Source organism: Protopterus annectens, chromosome 4.part0, assembly GCF_019279795.1.
Source record: "Protopterus annectens isolate FY-2018-M chromosome 4.part0, PAN1.0, whole genome shotgun sequence".
Lineage (NCBI taxonomy): Eukaryota > Metazoa > Chordata > Ceratodontiformes > Protopteridae > Protopterus > Protopterus annectens.
Window position 1 is genome coordinate 870222679 of NC_056733.1, and position 17660 is coordinate 870240338.

Below are 17660 nucleotides of genomic sequence, written 5' to 3' on the forward strand. Positions count from 1 at the left end.
TAGGGAACTGTAGAGTTCAATCTGCTTAAATGCTGAGAGAAACTGTTTGCAGTCCTGTAGACTCCGTTTTGTAGGGAACTGTAGAGCTCAATCTGCTTAAATGCTGAGAGAAACTGTTTGCAGTCCTGTAGACTCCGTTTTGTAGGGAACTGTAGAGCTCAATCTGTTTAAATGCTGAGTGAAACTGTTTGCGGTCCTGTAGACTCCGTTTTGTAGGGAACTGTAGAGTTCAATCTGCTTAAATGCTGAGAGAAACTGTTTACAGTCCTGTAGACTCCGTTTTGTAGGGAAATGTAGAGTTCAATCTGCTTAAATGCTGAGATAAACTGTTTGTAGTCCTGTAGACTCCGTTTTGTAGGGAACTGTAGAGTTCAATCTGCTTAAATGCTGAGAGTAACTGTTTGCAGTCCTGTTGACTCCATTTTGTAGGGAACTGTAGAGTTCAAACCGAGTCACACCAGGTCAGCCAAGGGGGGAAGAGAGAGGGAAATCCTATGCACCTAGATTTGAAAATGACACCTGTACTCAATCTGCTTGTCTCACATGTTACTTACCAACTCACTGTCACCTGCTCCCCACTGCCCCATCTATACCCACTAACTCTCCCCTAGACCAAGTTGAAAAGCTTTCCCTTACCATGTCACTGCATCTCATATGAACTTGTCTGTATTCTCCTCCTTTTTTCAGTTTTTCCTTTCTTGTCTTATTCTTCAGTACATCTTCAAGATTATCTCTGCTAAACGTACTGTATGAACAACCATCATATGTTACTACCTGCTATACTTTTAATTGTATGTCTAAATCTCTATGCTTATGTAAAATATCTTATGCAATCATATGTTATTGTCTGCTATATTTTTTATAACCGAATGTGTAAATATCTTATATATAATATGTTAGCAATTGTTCTGGATCTTTTCTCCCCTGGCCTCTGTGAAAATGGACAGCTCAGTCCAGTCAGACCTTCCCGGTAAATAAATGGTAATTAAAATAAATAAATAAGATAGCCTGAAATGCTAAATGTGGTGTTGAGTGAGCTTGGGATACCCACAAGGCACTGTAGATGGCTCATAACCGCTCTCTTGCTCCCAATGTTACATAAAACTGTTTCCTGCATGGTATCATCAAGCAAAGAAGGAGCTGAAAAACATGCATCAATTATGGTGACCTTGAGGTCACTGGCAAAGTCAGATGTAGCCAGGCATATCTTCTGGTGAAAATGCCTACTGTCACTCATTTGCTAGGTTATATTAACTGAATCATAAAAAAGGTTAAATGACAACACAGACAGCATTCTTAGCAGTACACAGGACTGGTTCTTTATTACACCATGCATCGGTAGGTACTGCTTTTATCTTCTGGTCTTCTGGATGACTTGTTTCAATAAATTTTTCTGATGCATAACAGGCAATTCAGGGCTCTGACTGACAGGATTGTGCCAGTGTAACCAAAACTGCTTAGCCTGTTCAAAGTCTTTATTTGGAGGATACAGGAAAACAGTGCTGTCAGCTGACCACATTTTATTTTGAGAAATGATCCTTCTTCTTTGGAAAAAGTTTAAATGCACTCTGACTTTAGGTATTGGGAAGGCAGCACAAAGCCATACTCAGGAACAAAAGCAAATTGCACTTTCCAGTAGTTCTCACATTTTGGTAAAAATAACCCATCTCTTCATCCATACATTTATTTTCTAAACCACCAGCCCTGGCGAGAAGTATGATGGCAGACAGCACATTCAGAGTCATTCTGACAGATATAATATCAACAGTATACAGCACATCTGCTCCAGACTCTACTGTCAGTGGCCAGCACTTGGCATGCATCCTATAGGAGGTGCCCAACAGACGTGGTTAGTTCAAAATTTAGAGAAATACGCTGAAGGTCCCCCTTTGTAATGTGGAAGACCAAAATGGTGAATACTCATAATTTTGAAAACTGAAATTTTTAAACTTTTTTTTTTGCCCCTTCGTTTGAGGTGCAATAAACTCAATTTTGTATACGTAAGTAGAGATTTTGGGTAAAGCTCCCACAAGGGGGTGGTGCAGGAGCTGTCACAACAGCCACAAAAACATTCTTCGCCATTTCAAAATTAGAAGTATTAAATATTTCAATAGGGAGTCCATACTGAACTAAATAATGAAAATAACATTTTCAAATTGTTAATGACATTTAAATAAGATGTTACCTTTAATGAGATGTATGTTTTAGCAAATAAATTAGGAACACTTTAAAAAACAGCTGCTGCTTGAAACCAATTTATTAAACATGATTATTTCAAAATCAACATCTTTTCTTCATAAATGGTACTATGAATGCAGAACAGAAAGGCCTCAGAGAAGTAATGGTTAAAAAAGAAATTTCGGGTGTAACTGTAACTGTTTACACTTTATACCATGTTTTTGCTTTCCTCAACTGATGTCCAAAAACACACAAGAAGTCTGTTTATGTACACATTTGACTGCATGCTCATTTTCTATAGATTTTGTAGGTAGGAGTGTGCAAAAAAATGTGTGTTTGACTGAAAAGGTTATAGTGTCTGGTGTATGTGCTAATGTTTGTGGATAAGAGTTAGGTAAGGGGATAGACTTACTGTTTAGCATGTTTGATGTAGTGTGTGTCCTGTGCAGTGGTACTGTTAGGGAAACTGTTTTTAGTAAGGTAATGTACAGGGTTAGGATTAGGGTTAGTACACATAAGTAAGGTGAAGCTGGCATGCTTACTCATGTATGCTAACCCTAACCCTGTCCCCAACCCTACACAATACATTATTAAAAAAAACATTCCCTAACAGTACCACTGCCAAGACAACACTTGCTCTCAGTTTTGTAGTTGGAGTGTAAATTATACAGGGTATTTGTAGCTGGATATAATTATTTTACATTTTGTGATTTGATATTATTTCACTGTTTTGTGCTTTACTTTTTAAATATTTTGAGGTTCGATGTTTTGATTTTTAGATATGTCATTACATAAAACACTTGCTAGCACAATGAAAAACGATGCTAGTGGGCCTAAAAATCTATTAAAGTAGTTCCCTAATAAAAATTAGTGAACTGCAAACTGAAAAGTGTGGTTGTGTAGGGTGATGAGGTGCTTAAGGAATTGGAGAAGTATGTTCCCAACATTCTGAGTGTTCTTCTTTGACACTCAGGAAACAGCATTTCTAGGGCCAAAAATATTTCCTTATGAAGAATGCAATGAGAAGTTTGGGAAATCAAACAAATGGAAAGGATCTGGTGAAGGCATATGGGACATTGAGAATAATCCAAATGTCATGAAAGCATCAGGAGTTCTGCCATCTGCAATTAACTGGGGGGGGGGGGGTGTTGGTGGAAGCCAGTACAATTGTATAAGTAAAGTTACCGTTAACAGTAAATGTCTGAATGATCACTGCCGCAGTAGCCTTAGCTATATGGGGCATATCATCCCAAGAATATAGCAGCAACCCAGCATCCAAAGCTTCAGGGTACTTTCCACACTCCCAAACTGTCAGGCAACTTGAGCTGAGCTCACTAAAAGACAATTTTGGGTACTAAGCCCTTCAGAGCTTTACTGCCAACAGAGAGAGGGAGGGAGGCTGACCCCTGAAAGGACAATGCCAGGAACAACAAAAATAAATGTCCACACCCTGGCAAAAAAAACAACAAAAAAAAAACAATGGGGATGGAGGGAGGGAGTGGCTACAGCAACAATGATCATTCAAACATCTACTGTTATGGTAAGTTTTACTTTCACAACTGTACTGCATTCTTCATATTGACCACCGCTGCAGTAGCCTTAGCTATATGGGTAGATTACCCAGCCTAACTACATTTGGGAGGTGGAAGGAGAAGGGTCCAGGAACCCCTGGAGAATGGACCTAGCAAAGCCTGATCTGGACCTACAGAAGGAATCAAGCTCATAGTGCTTTGTAAAGGTAAGTACACAGGACCAAGTAGTAACTTCTAGAGTACTTCTAGAGTCTAACCCTTTCCAAAAAACATGGATGAAGCCAAGGCCCTGGTAGAGTGGGCCTTGAGCCTGCCTGGAATAGATTTGTTAAGGTGGCTATAACAAAAGGTAATCGCCTTATGCAAACATTTGGAAATGGTCTGTTTTGACAGAGGTTGTCCCTTCTTCTTACTCTCACAAGAAATCAACAACTGATCTGAAGATCTGAAAGATTTAATTGTCAAGATAGTATCCGAGTTGTCTGTAGGCTTCTAAGATATGGAGTATCCTTCCTCGCTCATTCTTAGGTTCAGGAAAGAAAACTGGGAGATGGATAGTTTGGCTTAAATTAAACTCTGATACCACTTTAGGCATAAAAGAAGGACTATCAAGACCACTGGTTCAGACCCAAACGTATTTTATTCTCTAACGCCTCGTGTAACTCCTGGAAGGTTTTGTACCGAGGCGCTGCAGAATAAAATACTTTTGGGTCTGAACCAGTGGTTCTGATTTTCTTATTGTTGCTAGTTGTATGGAATCAAAGAAGGATTAGTTCTCAAAGAAACCTGTCCCTGCAGAAAATGAGATAGGGATGACTCACCATAAGAGTTTGCAACTGAAATGCTCCTTCTTGCAGAAGTCAGAACAATCAGTAAAACTGTCTTCAATGTTAAGAATCTCAAGTCAGCCAGGTTAGCTGGTTCAAATGGAGCGTTAGCTTCTCTAACACAAAATTAAGATTCTAGGGAGGGGCCAGCAGTTTACTTCGTGGCCTCTTGTGCAAAAACCTCTTTCAAAAACATTTTGACATCAGACTGCATAGAAAGAGGGAGGATCCATGAGGAGGTACGCTGAAATGGCTGATAAATTAACCTTGCTAGAGGATAACTCAAAGAAACACTGTAAAACCAGACAACAACTAGCCCTGAGTGGGTGCTGGTTATATTGTTGTCACCGACTAGAAAACCTTTTCCATTTGCTAATATATGATTTTTTATGCCCAGGCTTCTTTGCCTCCATTACTACCTACTGCACATCCTCATTAAACAAGTGCCTAAAAGAAATCATCCAGGCAGTCAATTGAAATTGAATGATATCAAAGTGTATCAAACACCCCTGTTCTTGTGTGAGTAGATTCCGTCTGTGAAGACGTCTGTGTTAACCGCCGCTAACCATTTCCAAAAGAAGGGAGAACCACAGCTGCATGGGCCAGAAGGGATTCCTTTTCAGTCTTCAGAAGTACACTGGATATTGCTGGAAAAGCATACAGAACATTACTGTCCAAGGAAGAGTCTTCCAGACATTATTGTGTCGAGCCCTGGAACAGAATCTTGCCGGATGATTCGTCAGAGAGGAGGCAAAGAGAGCTATTTAAGGAACTCCCCACAGATGGATCAAATCTTGGAAGATCCCCTGTCTTTCTATTCATGATGGTCTTCCCTGGTCCTGCTCAGCTTGTCTTCCACACAATTTTGTTCTGACAGAATAAGGATGCCAGTAGAGTGAATCTATGCTATAACCCAAGCTAACATGGCTAGTCTGCAAAGGGGGTATGACCTGGTACCCCCCTCAGCTTGATGATGTACCACATGACTGTGGTATTGTCTGTCATAGCTTAAAGATGTCCAGGGAGCCAAAGACTATTCAGAGATTTGAGAGCCTTGACCAGGGAAAGCATCTCTCTGATATTTATGTGCTTGCATCTGTCCTTGGTGTGTCCCCCACATGCTGCATGTTTATCTCTCCTGAAACTGTGCTTCAAGCAAAGTCCGAGGTGTCTGTGATGACTAACTGCTTTGGAACAGAGAAGAAAGGGGAAACCAAGATGTACGGATATCTGTTATTTCCACCAAATTATTAATCCTCTGACAAACCTAAGCACTAGGATTTGAACAAAGGGTGTTGGTGCTGAGACCAAAGAAACCTGAGATACCGCTGAACTTCTCTCATGTGGAGTCTTGACAGGGGTATAATGAGAAATATAGAATCCATGAGACCCAAACTCCTGAGGTATTCCCTTGTAGTGACTGAAGTTTAACTTGGACACTTCAGAAATAGCTCTAGATCCAGATCTATTTTTTCCTGTGGAAAAGCAGCTCTTTGAAGTGAGATATCTTTTTCACATCTTAGGTACACAATTATTTATGAAGGAGTCAAGAAAGACTTGAATGATCTCTTGGAATCCCAGCTTGTTTTCTAAAAAGATGAAGAAGAGGTAACAGGTTGTCAACTGATATCACTTTGAAGTCTGGGCACTATAACAAACAAGTTGGGGAAAGAAAGATCCAGAACTGGTCTCCAAGCATTTTCTTTCTCTGGCACCAAGCAAACCCTTAAATAAGAACCCTTCCCCACCTGGGAAGGAGGAACTGGTTCTATCACTCTTTGGGACACAGTGTGATGAAGAACCAGTGGAAACAAGAGTCTGATCTGTAGGGTAAGGAACAACCCCCTGGAAAGAAGGAATGTTCTCCCACAACCATCTATAAACTTGATGAATGATCTTCAGAACTCATTTGTCAGGAACTATCTTATTGCCAAAAAGAAAAATGAAGATTCAGGAAAAAAAAAACAATATTTATTTATCTATTGATATTTTATTACCAGGAAAGTCTAACTAAAGTAGAAGCCCACTTTCAGCAGAGGCTCAGGGAGAAAAGCTTCAAAGTATTACAAAACATTTTAAGAGTAATAACTTTACAGTCTTTAAAAATAATGCAAAAAACAGCCACAGTTTAAATAATTATTTACCAAATTAGACATAATATGAAAACATTGGTTAAGAATATATATGTTATATGACAATCATTTAATAAAATTTAGCCAGATTATAGAGAAATTAAAGATTAATTAGTATAATATAAACAAAAATTGCAATATGAAACGAGAGAAAGGCAGGCTTATGGTAAATTTAGACAGAAAGCCAGGGGAGAGTATTGATAGAGCTGAGGAAGTAAGCGAAGAAGGTAGAGTAAGAAGATGCAAGTTATGAACAGGTATTTGTCCACATTCAGGGATATAGTTTATCCTTATGTTGAGCAAGAACACAGCCAGCTTTTGGCTCGGTAGTCTTTTCAGAATGGTTTTGAAGGGTGGGAGGGAGGGTATTGACCTGATGGATGGTCACTGGATCATAAAGACTGACTGGGAACATATTTGTGTAGAATTTTATTTAGTGATGGACAAGCAGATAGATTCTGGACAATTTTATAGATGGTGTTTAATTTTTTTGTTTAGAAAACTGAAGTTTTTTTCTCAAAGAGAACTCCCACTCTTGAAAGCATTAGAGGAATGCACTTTTTGAAAGCAGTAAAGCCCTGAAGAACTTGGTACCCAAACATGTCTTTTAGTCAACTCAACTTCTGCTGCCTGACAGTTTGGACAAGTGGAAAGTGCTGTGAAGCTTTGGAAGCTCTCCGTCTGTTATATCCTTATAACTCGTGTATAGTTAAGGATACTGAAGCAATGACCAATATGATGAACTTCAAAAGCCCATCGCGACGACATCCGACGCCGGACCTAGACTTTGGAATTCGGCCGACCGAGGACCCGCCTGATGGCAGGATAACCCATCTGTTATGACTGCAGCTGTATGCACGATGAACATCTGCAGCATATCGCCTACTCCGGGGAGATCTCTGCCTAACATATAAAGCTATGTCAAACCCAGAGCTGTTGGACATGCTACACCTAAAGAAATCCCAATCCCTCCGAGCTACACGCTCTAGGGATCTAAACCTTGCCACTACAATAAACAGAACATGCTGGAGGGATAGATTCCTGTCCCAGACTTCCCATACTCTAGAACAAGCTACCCATCTATGTCAAGCAAAGTTCCTCATTAGCACTCTTCAAGAAAAATCTTGATGAGTGGATGGGAAATAGGAAATACATCCTGAGGATCACTTCTGTGGCTCTGCTCGACAGGGGCACAGGAAATTAACTTTCTTGGGTGGCGTAAGCCAGGGAACCTTGTTGGTTAGGCTTACGTAGGCCCTTGGGTCGAAAGCCCAGTATCTACCTATGAACCTATGAACTGAGCAAGTTGCTATGTGATAAGTAACCTGATGGCACCGGTTCAATGAAGCATTCACACTAGTCTGTTAAATTGGTGCCTAATTTTGTACCTGATAAAACTGCTGACTAGTCTTATGTTTATAAATGCAAAATAAGAGATTTCTGTTCATCTACCTGTCAAAGCAGGGCATCTTACTAAGTAACAGGTAATTAATACTGCTTGCTGAAGTACAAACTTAGAACACAGAAACATGACGGAAGAAAAAAGTCATCCTCTCAAGTTCCATTTTGTGTCACAAGTACTGTTTCCCTTTTTGAGGCCATAATGCATCTTTGACATAAGTTATTATCTTGACAATTCTTGAAAGAAGCAACAAAACAGCTACAAAAGAATCGTGACATTATTATTAAAAAAGCAATCGTGACCCTACTATAAAAGATAGACAAAGATGAGATTGTTATTCAAGACTCCTTCGGCTTATTAACAAGTCTTTTCTCATTTCCACAATAAAAACAGTTAGCTGGAATTTAAAAATAGTCCCTGTCAAAGATTTGCAATTGAATGTGAAGTTATTCTGAAATTCTATGACAGAGTTGATGTATCTTTGCACTTCTTTAGTTCCATTTCTTCCAATTCATATCACTGTGAGATTTTTTTTTTTTTTATCTGCTGTATAAATAATCCTTTCAGAAGCAGCACGATGTTTCAGAAATGCTTTATTAACTATTATGTTACTTTGAAAGGAATTTCGTCTAACTTCTAAGTCCTTTTGTGAGTTTATCGTTAAAAACTTAAATTTATATTTTTGAGCGAGTTTTACAAACTTTAATTCCCTTCAAGAATTAAACACATCTGAGGTGAAAAGGAGCACAAATCAGTTTTTGATCACTATGTTAAAGTGCATGCAAACAGATATTCAATATTTGCAAATTTCTAGACATCGCTCATCAAGTCAAGTGAAACAAGTAATATTTTCAATTACACAAAATGGAGTCTTGCTGTACTGAAATGTCAGAAAGCATCTCACCTGAAGACAGAATATAATGAATGGTAAAAATTACTGGTGTAAACAAATTTTTGTTGCACTCCCTCTGCCTGTCCTTCCTGGGCACCAAAGAAAGATGACAGGAAAGCAAATCAGTTATTATGTTATTACTGTTTTATAGCCAAGCTGCCAAAACATCACATATCTACAACTAGCTTTGTGAATATATATATATATATATATATATATATATATATATATATATATATATACATACATACATATATATATATATATATATATATATATATATATATGTGTGTAAAAGGTAGAGCATGGCGAGCGTGAGTGAAGTAGTGGTAAAAGTAAAGAGTGAATAAATGAGTGGAAAGGGAGAGTGAAGAGGATGCAGAAATACAGTTACAAGAATTGCCAATCATAAGAACGCAAGAAGAGTCCAAAGTCACCAGCTGTTGGGGGGACTTCCAAGACGGCTGCACACTGAGTAACAGCTTGTTTCTAGCTCTCCCAGTGTGAAAACAGAAACTCAGCAGGGAAGGCCAGTAGACTTGTGTTTATGGGTAAATTTCAGTAACTGGCTTGTAAGTGCACTGCCTGGATGCCAGGAATAAAGAAACACAGAAGACCTGGAAAAAATCATCTGCAAAAAGTGAGGAAGGAACACAAAGTCACCAGCTGTCCATATATTAACTCATTGCTTCCTACAAGAGCATACCTGGCAGGAAATACGAGTTGCAGTGTAGCCTGCAAGAACACACTCTTCTGAACTCATTCCCACCAATGGGGCTCTGTACGTCTGCACCATAAATTCCAATGGGCGGAGCCTAAGCTTTTTGAAAGAATCAAATTATGTCCTTATATTTCAAACACATGTATACAGAAAACCATAGGGGTTACTAAACAAGTGTAAATAGCAAACTCTTTATCACAAACTACTTTTATAGTGGTAGTATTTTTTAGGTTCTAGGTCTTAAACCCAATTTTATAAATCACAGTAAACAAAGTAACTATTATATCAGTAATATTTTGTAAACAACTCACAACATCTCAGCAATCACGCAAGTTATATTCATTCTATCAGCAGCACTTTATTCATCCAAGAGCTTTCATATAATGCTAAGCAGTTCTGTTTGTGCTACTTGGTTGTCGACATATTTAGAAAATGTATGACATTTTTGAGAATATAAATAAATTTTATAAGAACAAATAATGTGAATGGGGATAACAATATAACAATATATAAATAATAATAATAAAATTAATAATAATAATGAGTGAATGGAGAACAGCTACAGTCATTCCCCTGCATAAGGGAGGCACTTCCACAGACCCAGGCAATTACAGACCCATAAGTCTGAAAAGCCTCATATGCAAAGCCATGGAAAGACTTATCATAGAATTAACTAATCTGGACATAGGGAACCTCCAAACACTGGATCATTCTCAGTTTGGATTCATCAAGGACAGATCATGCTTACTCAACCTGGTGGACTTTTTTGAAAAAGTCACCAAAGCAATGGATGAAGACAAAATGATACACAGTGCATATCTCAACCTGGCCAAAGCTTCTGACACAATTCCCCACTCAGGCATAGTAGAAAAGCTAAATAAACATGGTTCTGTGCTGAGACTTCTGTTTGGCATCTACTTTTCTGAAGTAAAAACCAATATCAAAGGGCTCTAGCTGACTAAGTCTGCAGATGACTGCAACCTTGGAGCAGTCAATAAACCCCAAAATGACTTAACCATCCTGTAACTACCAACATGAAAATTTTCATCAAAACGTAAATTAAAGGTCATGCTGCTAAATGCTAGCAGTCTAAACATGAAACTGCACTCATTGCAAGCATTCTTAACCTGGAAGAAGCTGACGTGTGCAGTCACAGAAACCTGGCTGAAAGCTGCAGAAAGCAATGCAACCATACCAGGTTACTCATCCAATCATTCATTCAGACCCCAAGCCATGGGCAGCAAAACAAAAGGAGGTGGAGTTGCAATATATATAAAAGACATGCACACCTCTGGGCTGGTCGAACAGTATGATACGCAGGAAGCACTCCAGGTGCAGTTAACAAATGACAAGACCCCTATTCAAATCATAGCTAGCTACAGGCCTACAACCTTGAATCAAGATGCCCATTCCACCTATCTGGACCTCTTCGAATCTATCAAGATTCAACCCTTTACCCTAATCCTGGGCGACTTTAACTATCCAACCATAGATTGGAAGAAATACTCATGCCAAAACACAAATACCCAGAGATTCCTTGATTTTGTCAATGCAAATGCCTTGGACCAGTTGGCTGACACCCCCTCAAGAGGTGAAAATATCTTGGACTTGGTATTAACCAGCATGAGTAACCACTGCAGCATCCCTACAGTGTCATCACTCCTGGTGAGATCCGACCACAAAGCAGTCACTTTTGAAGTCACCAACTCCTCTGGAGCCCCCCCCCCCCCAGCTAGGGTTAAACAAAAAAACTTCTCCAAAGTTGATTACAGCATCCTGAGGGAAGGTATAATCAGCTTCACAGCCCCCTCCCCCTCCATAGGAACTGGCACATATGTCCAAACCTACACCAAAGTACTATATGAGGATTTATATACCTGCATGGAATCAGGAATACCAGACAGGATGAAATCCTCCTCCTCCTCAAGGAAGAGTAAACCTGTTTGGTGGACATCTACAATAAATAAACTCTATACTAAAAGGAAATAAAATTGCTGTCCAGGACCAAGAAGGAGCAGGTGTCTAATTGGAAGCTATCTCTCCTTAGCCTGAACAGCAAATAAGAGCACTAGTGAAATCCTCCAAAGCAAACTTCGAGTCAAAACTGGCCACATCTACTAAAGACAATCATAAGACATTCTTTACATATGTCTGCAATCTCAAAGGAAGCACTCAGATTTGCTCAGAACTGGTGGTCAAGGACACCACATACAAAAACGCTGTAGATACAGCCAACCTGCTGGCAGTCAGGTTAAGTGAAAACATCACTCCTCTGTCGTCGTCCCCCACATCAGTAAAAGAGGACATCCCCAGAACCTGCCCCCCTCCCTTATCTCTAGGGAGCAAATCAGCACTGCCCTCTCAAAGGCAAAAGCCTCCATGGGATCTGATAACATCCCAGGCTGCATCCTATATGAACTCAGGCATTAACGTGCAGCACCATTGGGCACCCTATTTAACCAAAGCCTGAGTACCAGTTTCATCCCAGCAATGTGGAGGACAGCTACTGCGTCCACTGATCCAGGAAATTATAGACCCATCAGCCTAACTAGCCTGATCTGCAAGGCCAGGGAGCGGATTATCATGGACCTCATTAACAAGGACATTGACAAACTCCAGACACTTGATCCCACACAGTTTGATTTTGTCAAGGGGAGGTCATGCCTGTTAAATTTGGTCAACTACCTTGACCTGGCCAAAGCCTTCAATACTATTTCCCACTCAGGTATAATAGATAAACTCTCTCAACTAGGCATCAATCCATATGTTACCAGATGGGTGGAAAACTAGCTCACTGATAGAACCCACCTAGTCAAAATGGGGGAAGCCACCTCAAGTAGTAGGCCCATAACAAGCGGTGTACCCCATGGATCGGTCTTGGGGCCTCTGCTGTTTGGGATAAACTTCTTGGAGGTGCAGCCAAATCTAGTGAGCTATGGCTGACCAAGTTTGCAGATGACTGAAAGCTGGGTGCTGTCATCAATTCCCCTAGTGATGTGGACATCCTCCAAGAGGGTCTCACCCAACAAATGACTGGTGCCAGAAACATGGCCTCAAACAGAATGCCAAAAAATGCATCATCATCCCTTTTGGGGAGAGTGACATCCCCACAAATGATCACATTGATAACAAGGTACTAAGCACGCAATCAGTCATGAGAGACTTGGGCACCCAGGTTGACAGCAAACTGACTTTTGACCACCATATTGCCTCTGTTGTATGGAAAGCTTTCTAAGTGGCCCACTTCATTAGTAAGGGTATCTCATCCAGGGACAAGGTGGTCATAACATTCCTGTATTCTTCCCTCACAAGACCCATTATTGAGTACAATGCCCCTTTCGGCATGTACCTCAAAAAGCACATGTCGCAGATGGACAGACCACAGAGGTTCCTCACCCGGAGAATCCAGGGTCTCAAACATCTACCTTACACAGATAGGCTAAAAGCCCTGTCCCTCTAATCAGACTCCTACAGACTCCTCAGAGGTGACCTCTGTCTGGCATACAAAGCAATCTCAGACGCCACTCTGATGAAACTGCTGCATATCCGCAAGTCAAGCTCCACTCCAGTAACCCGCATGCGTGACTTCTTCCTGGTCTGTAACATCAATAGGACATGTTGGCGGGACAGATTTGTGTCCCTTTTGTGGAAGAGACTCCCTCTCCATGTAAAGCAGCGTACTTCATTAACCATTTTTAAGCACAACCTGGATAACTGGATGGGAAACAGAAAATATACCCCTGGGATTCCACCTGTGTCCCTGCTGGACAGTGGCATAGGATGGTGACTTGTTGGACCACGGGCTAAATTCTTGGCTAGGGTTGTAAGGGCCTCAGGGCCAATAGCCTACTAACTTCCTATGATCCTATGAAGAATGTTTGTCTCAAATAACTAACTGCTACCAAAACCATGGACTGAAACTAAATGCCAAAAATGCATTATTGTATCCTTTGGGAAGTTATCAACCCCATGGGAACTACTACATTGATAATTTGCCAATAAGAGTTGACACAGTTGTTTGGGACTTGGGAACTTATGTGAACCGTGACCTAACTTTTGACCAATATGTATTTATTGCTATAAGAAAGTTTTTCTATACTGCACAGCTTATAAACAAAGGGATTGGGTCTAGAGGTAGTGAAGTCACTGACCACCTTTACTCAGCCCTCATTACGTCAGTCACTGAATACAATGCACCCTTTGGCATGTATCTGTCCAGACACGTGCAACAACTGGAATGCCCACAAAAATACCTTACTACAAGGACAGAATACCTAAAAAACATATCCTATATGGACCAACTCAAAACCCTGTTACTATACTCGGTATCCTATACACTGTTAAGAAGAGAACTGTCTCTGGCATACAAGGCATCCTCCGACTATTCGTCCAACTATGACAAATAAAGATCTATGACAAATAAAGGCTTGCTGCTTTGGAACAATACTTGGGTTTCATGATTTTTGGAAATTATTGTGATGGAGCTCATCAACGAAGTTTTAAGAGCACTAGTTTCTCTGTTTTTTTATACTTGCATGTTTATATACTGTATGTGTATATATATATATATATATATATATATATATATATATATATATATATATATATACACATGTGTCCATATAGATATATATATATATATATATATATATACATACATGTATACACATACACACATATATATATGGTTCCCCTTCACAAGATCGAATGAATGGAAGCTCGAAACCCATAAGCTCGAGCCCAGAATCTCAAGCTTCCATTCACTCAAAATTGTGAATGGGAAGTTTAGGGCTTAAAAAACAAAGAGTTGACTTAACTTTTTGCAAGGGGCAAGGTCCCCCTGCATCCTCGCAGCTAAATCTAAATGCTCCGTGACCGCACTATAGCGTAGGACAGGGAAATCTTCCGGTTTGCACTTACGCATATAACGCAAACCAGAAGATTTGCCTGTCCTCCACTGTAGTGCAATCTCGGAGTAGGAATATTTAAGTAGGGGGGTGTGGGGGTGCAGGGGGACTGCAAAAACATTAGAAAGGTGTCTGTTTTTTTTTTTTTTTTAGTTCCCCTTCCCATTTTCGAGTTTTTGTAAATTTGAGATTCTGGTATCAGGCTTATGAATTTCGAGTTTACAGAAATTTGGTCATGTGAAGGGGAACCATAGATATATAGATATATATATATATATATATATATATATATATATATATACACACGTGTGTGTATGTATATACATATACACGCGCGCATGTGCACACACACACACACACACAGACACACACATACATATAAATAATATATAAACACATAAAATGTTGAATGTGCGTGTATATGAATGTGCTGTTTACATTTTAAGTGTGAAGAATTGTTTTAACGGGTTTATATCACTCAGCAAAAATTCAGTTCAGCAAATGGCATTTTTGATTCACTTATATCGAACTTGCCGTTCGTCAAACTGTTCATACTGAGATCACTGTACAGTGAAGATCGAGAAATTTGCCCTTAGCTCACTTTAGTGCGATCTTAGAGTTGGTATATATAAATATTGGGGGGAGTGGATTTCAATGAACGGCATTTCCGATGAAATGCCGTTCGCTGAACTGTCACTTCGCTGAAGTGATATAGACCCATTTTAACTGATATCCATTGTACATAATACTGAATCATGTTAATTCATCAATATTAACTCATGAAAACAACTTTTTTCCAAATGCAAAGAAACAATTTCACTCATTTTTGAGCTTCCTAGTTGAAGTTGTTAGTAAGCCGTATGCAAGTGTTCCACATTTTATCCATTTTGTTCCACATTATGAGGTAATGTTCCATACTATGGAGCTGAAAGGTTGCAAACTATGAATGCTAAGAATTTGCACGAAGATGGAATATTTATTCTGTGGCTCTTCATAGTTTCATAGTAAAGTACTAGGCTCTCTGCCCTGGGTCATTTGTAAGCCTAGCCATAGTGATGTGGCTTTTGCCACCCCATGAAATGGTACAAAGATGTACAGAATAAATCTAGAATACTGTGCCTCTGTCTAGTAGTGACACAATGAAGGTCCCCTTATATAATAGAATTAGTTTACTGTGCCCCTGTCTAGCAGTGACCCAGATGTGACCCCTGGGGTAAATTTTCGATCTCCCATCCACTCATCAAGATTTCTCTTGAAGAGAGTTAGTGAGGGGCTCTGCCTAATACGAACTGGGATCCTATTCCAAAGCATGGGAAGCCTTTGGGTTATGAATCTATCCCTCCAGCATGTCCTATTCATACTTGTGCCGAGGTTTAAGTCTTTAGCTCTCGTGGTCCTGATGGATTTGGATTTTTTCAGGTGGAGCATGTCCATCAAATCCTGATTGGACATGGCCTTGTACGTCAGGCAGAGATCACCCCTGAGCAGGCGGTATGCCACTGAATAGAGCTGAAGTTTCTTTAGTCTGGCGGAATAAGACATATGTTGGATACCCTTGATCCTTTTGGTGAGGTACTTCTGTGGTCTCTCCAGCTGTTGCAAGTGCCGGGTGAGGTACATACCAAATGGGGCATTGTACTCAATCATGGGTCTGATGAGGGAGGAATATAAGGGTACAATGACATCCTTGGATCTGGATGTGAATCCCTTCATGATGAGGTGTGCAAGGTAGAATGTTTTTCTAACCACTTTGGCAGCGTGGGTGTCAAATGAGAGGTCGCTGTCTACTTGGGTCCCTAGGTCTCTGATTACTTTTTCCGTACTCAGTGGGTTGCTGTCTATGTGATAATTTGTGGGTACTTTGTTTTTCCAAAAGGGATGACTATACATTTTTTGGCATTTAGTTTAAGGCCGTGACTACGGCACCAGTTGTCCGTTTCAGTGAGGCCTTTTTGTAGGATGTGTGTGTCAGCTGGTGTATCGACTATGGCGCCTAGTTTGCAGTCATCTGTGAACTTTGTCAGCCACAGCCCTCCCATGTTTGCTTTAACATCTGAGAAATAAATGCCGAACAAGAGGGGTCCCAGGACAGATCCCTGTGGGACACCACTTGTGACTGGCTTTGAGTCTGACATTGCTCCAGCGATTTTAACTTTATGGGTTCTGTCCTTTAGCCAGTTTGCAACCCATTTAGTGACATAGGGGTTTACTTTTAAGCTGTTTAGCTTATCTATGATGCCTGAGTGGGGTATTGTGTCGAAGGCCTTAGCCAAGTCCAGGTATACTGTATGGACTGCTTTGCCCTCATCAATGGCTCTAGTGACTGTTTCGAAAAAGTCAACCAGGTTTAAAAGGCAGGATCTGCCCTTCACAAAGCCGAACTGGGTGGGGTCAAGTGTCTGTAGGTCCCCTATGTCTCTGTTTATGAGTTCCATAATGATTCTTTCCATAGCTTTGCAGACCAGGCTAGTTAAGCTTATGGGCCGGTAGTTTGCAGGGTCTGTAGAGGCACCCCCCTTGTGGAGTGGGACCACTGTTGCTGTACGCCAGTGTACAGGTACATAACCGGAAGTAAGGCTAAGATTAAATAGCATTTTTATGTGTGGGTTTAGCTCCTCTTGGAGTTCTCGTAACACGCACCCCGGGATACCGTCAGGTCCCATTGATGCTGTGTTTTTGCTTTGTTTAGGGCGGTTCTCACTTGGACATCTGAGATGACAGGAGATTACATTCAGCTGGGATAAGTATTTCTTCTTTTGGGGGTGAAGGAGGCGAGAAGTTTGCACTGAACCTGTCAGCCAGAATGTTAGCAATATCTGTTGGTTCAGTGTATTTTTTGTTGTTGTGAACCAACTCAGAGCATATCTGAGGGTTTCCGCCCAGGTTTCTAACATAGCTGAAGAAGGCTTTGTGGTTATCTTTAGTGTCCTTAGCTATTTTTCTCTCAAAGTTTGCCTTGGATGTTTTTATGAGAGAACGTAGTTTTCTGCTAATGTTGATCAGAGGCGTCTTCCCTTCATGGGATTTCGCTCTGACGTGCAGTAGCTTCCTTCTTTTGTTATACAATTT

General features: G+C 40.3%; 1 protein-coding gene across 2 annotated transcripts in view; it reads right to left on the minus strand.

Annotated features, from left to right (window-relative positions):
- Nucleotides 1-17660, minus strand: part of UPB1 (beta-ureidopropionase 1) — a 1115631-nt gene that overhangs the window by 669897 nt on the left and 428074 nt on the right. The window lies entirely within an intron of this gene.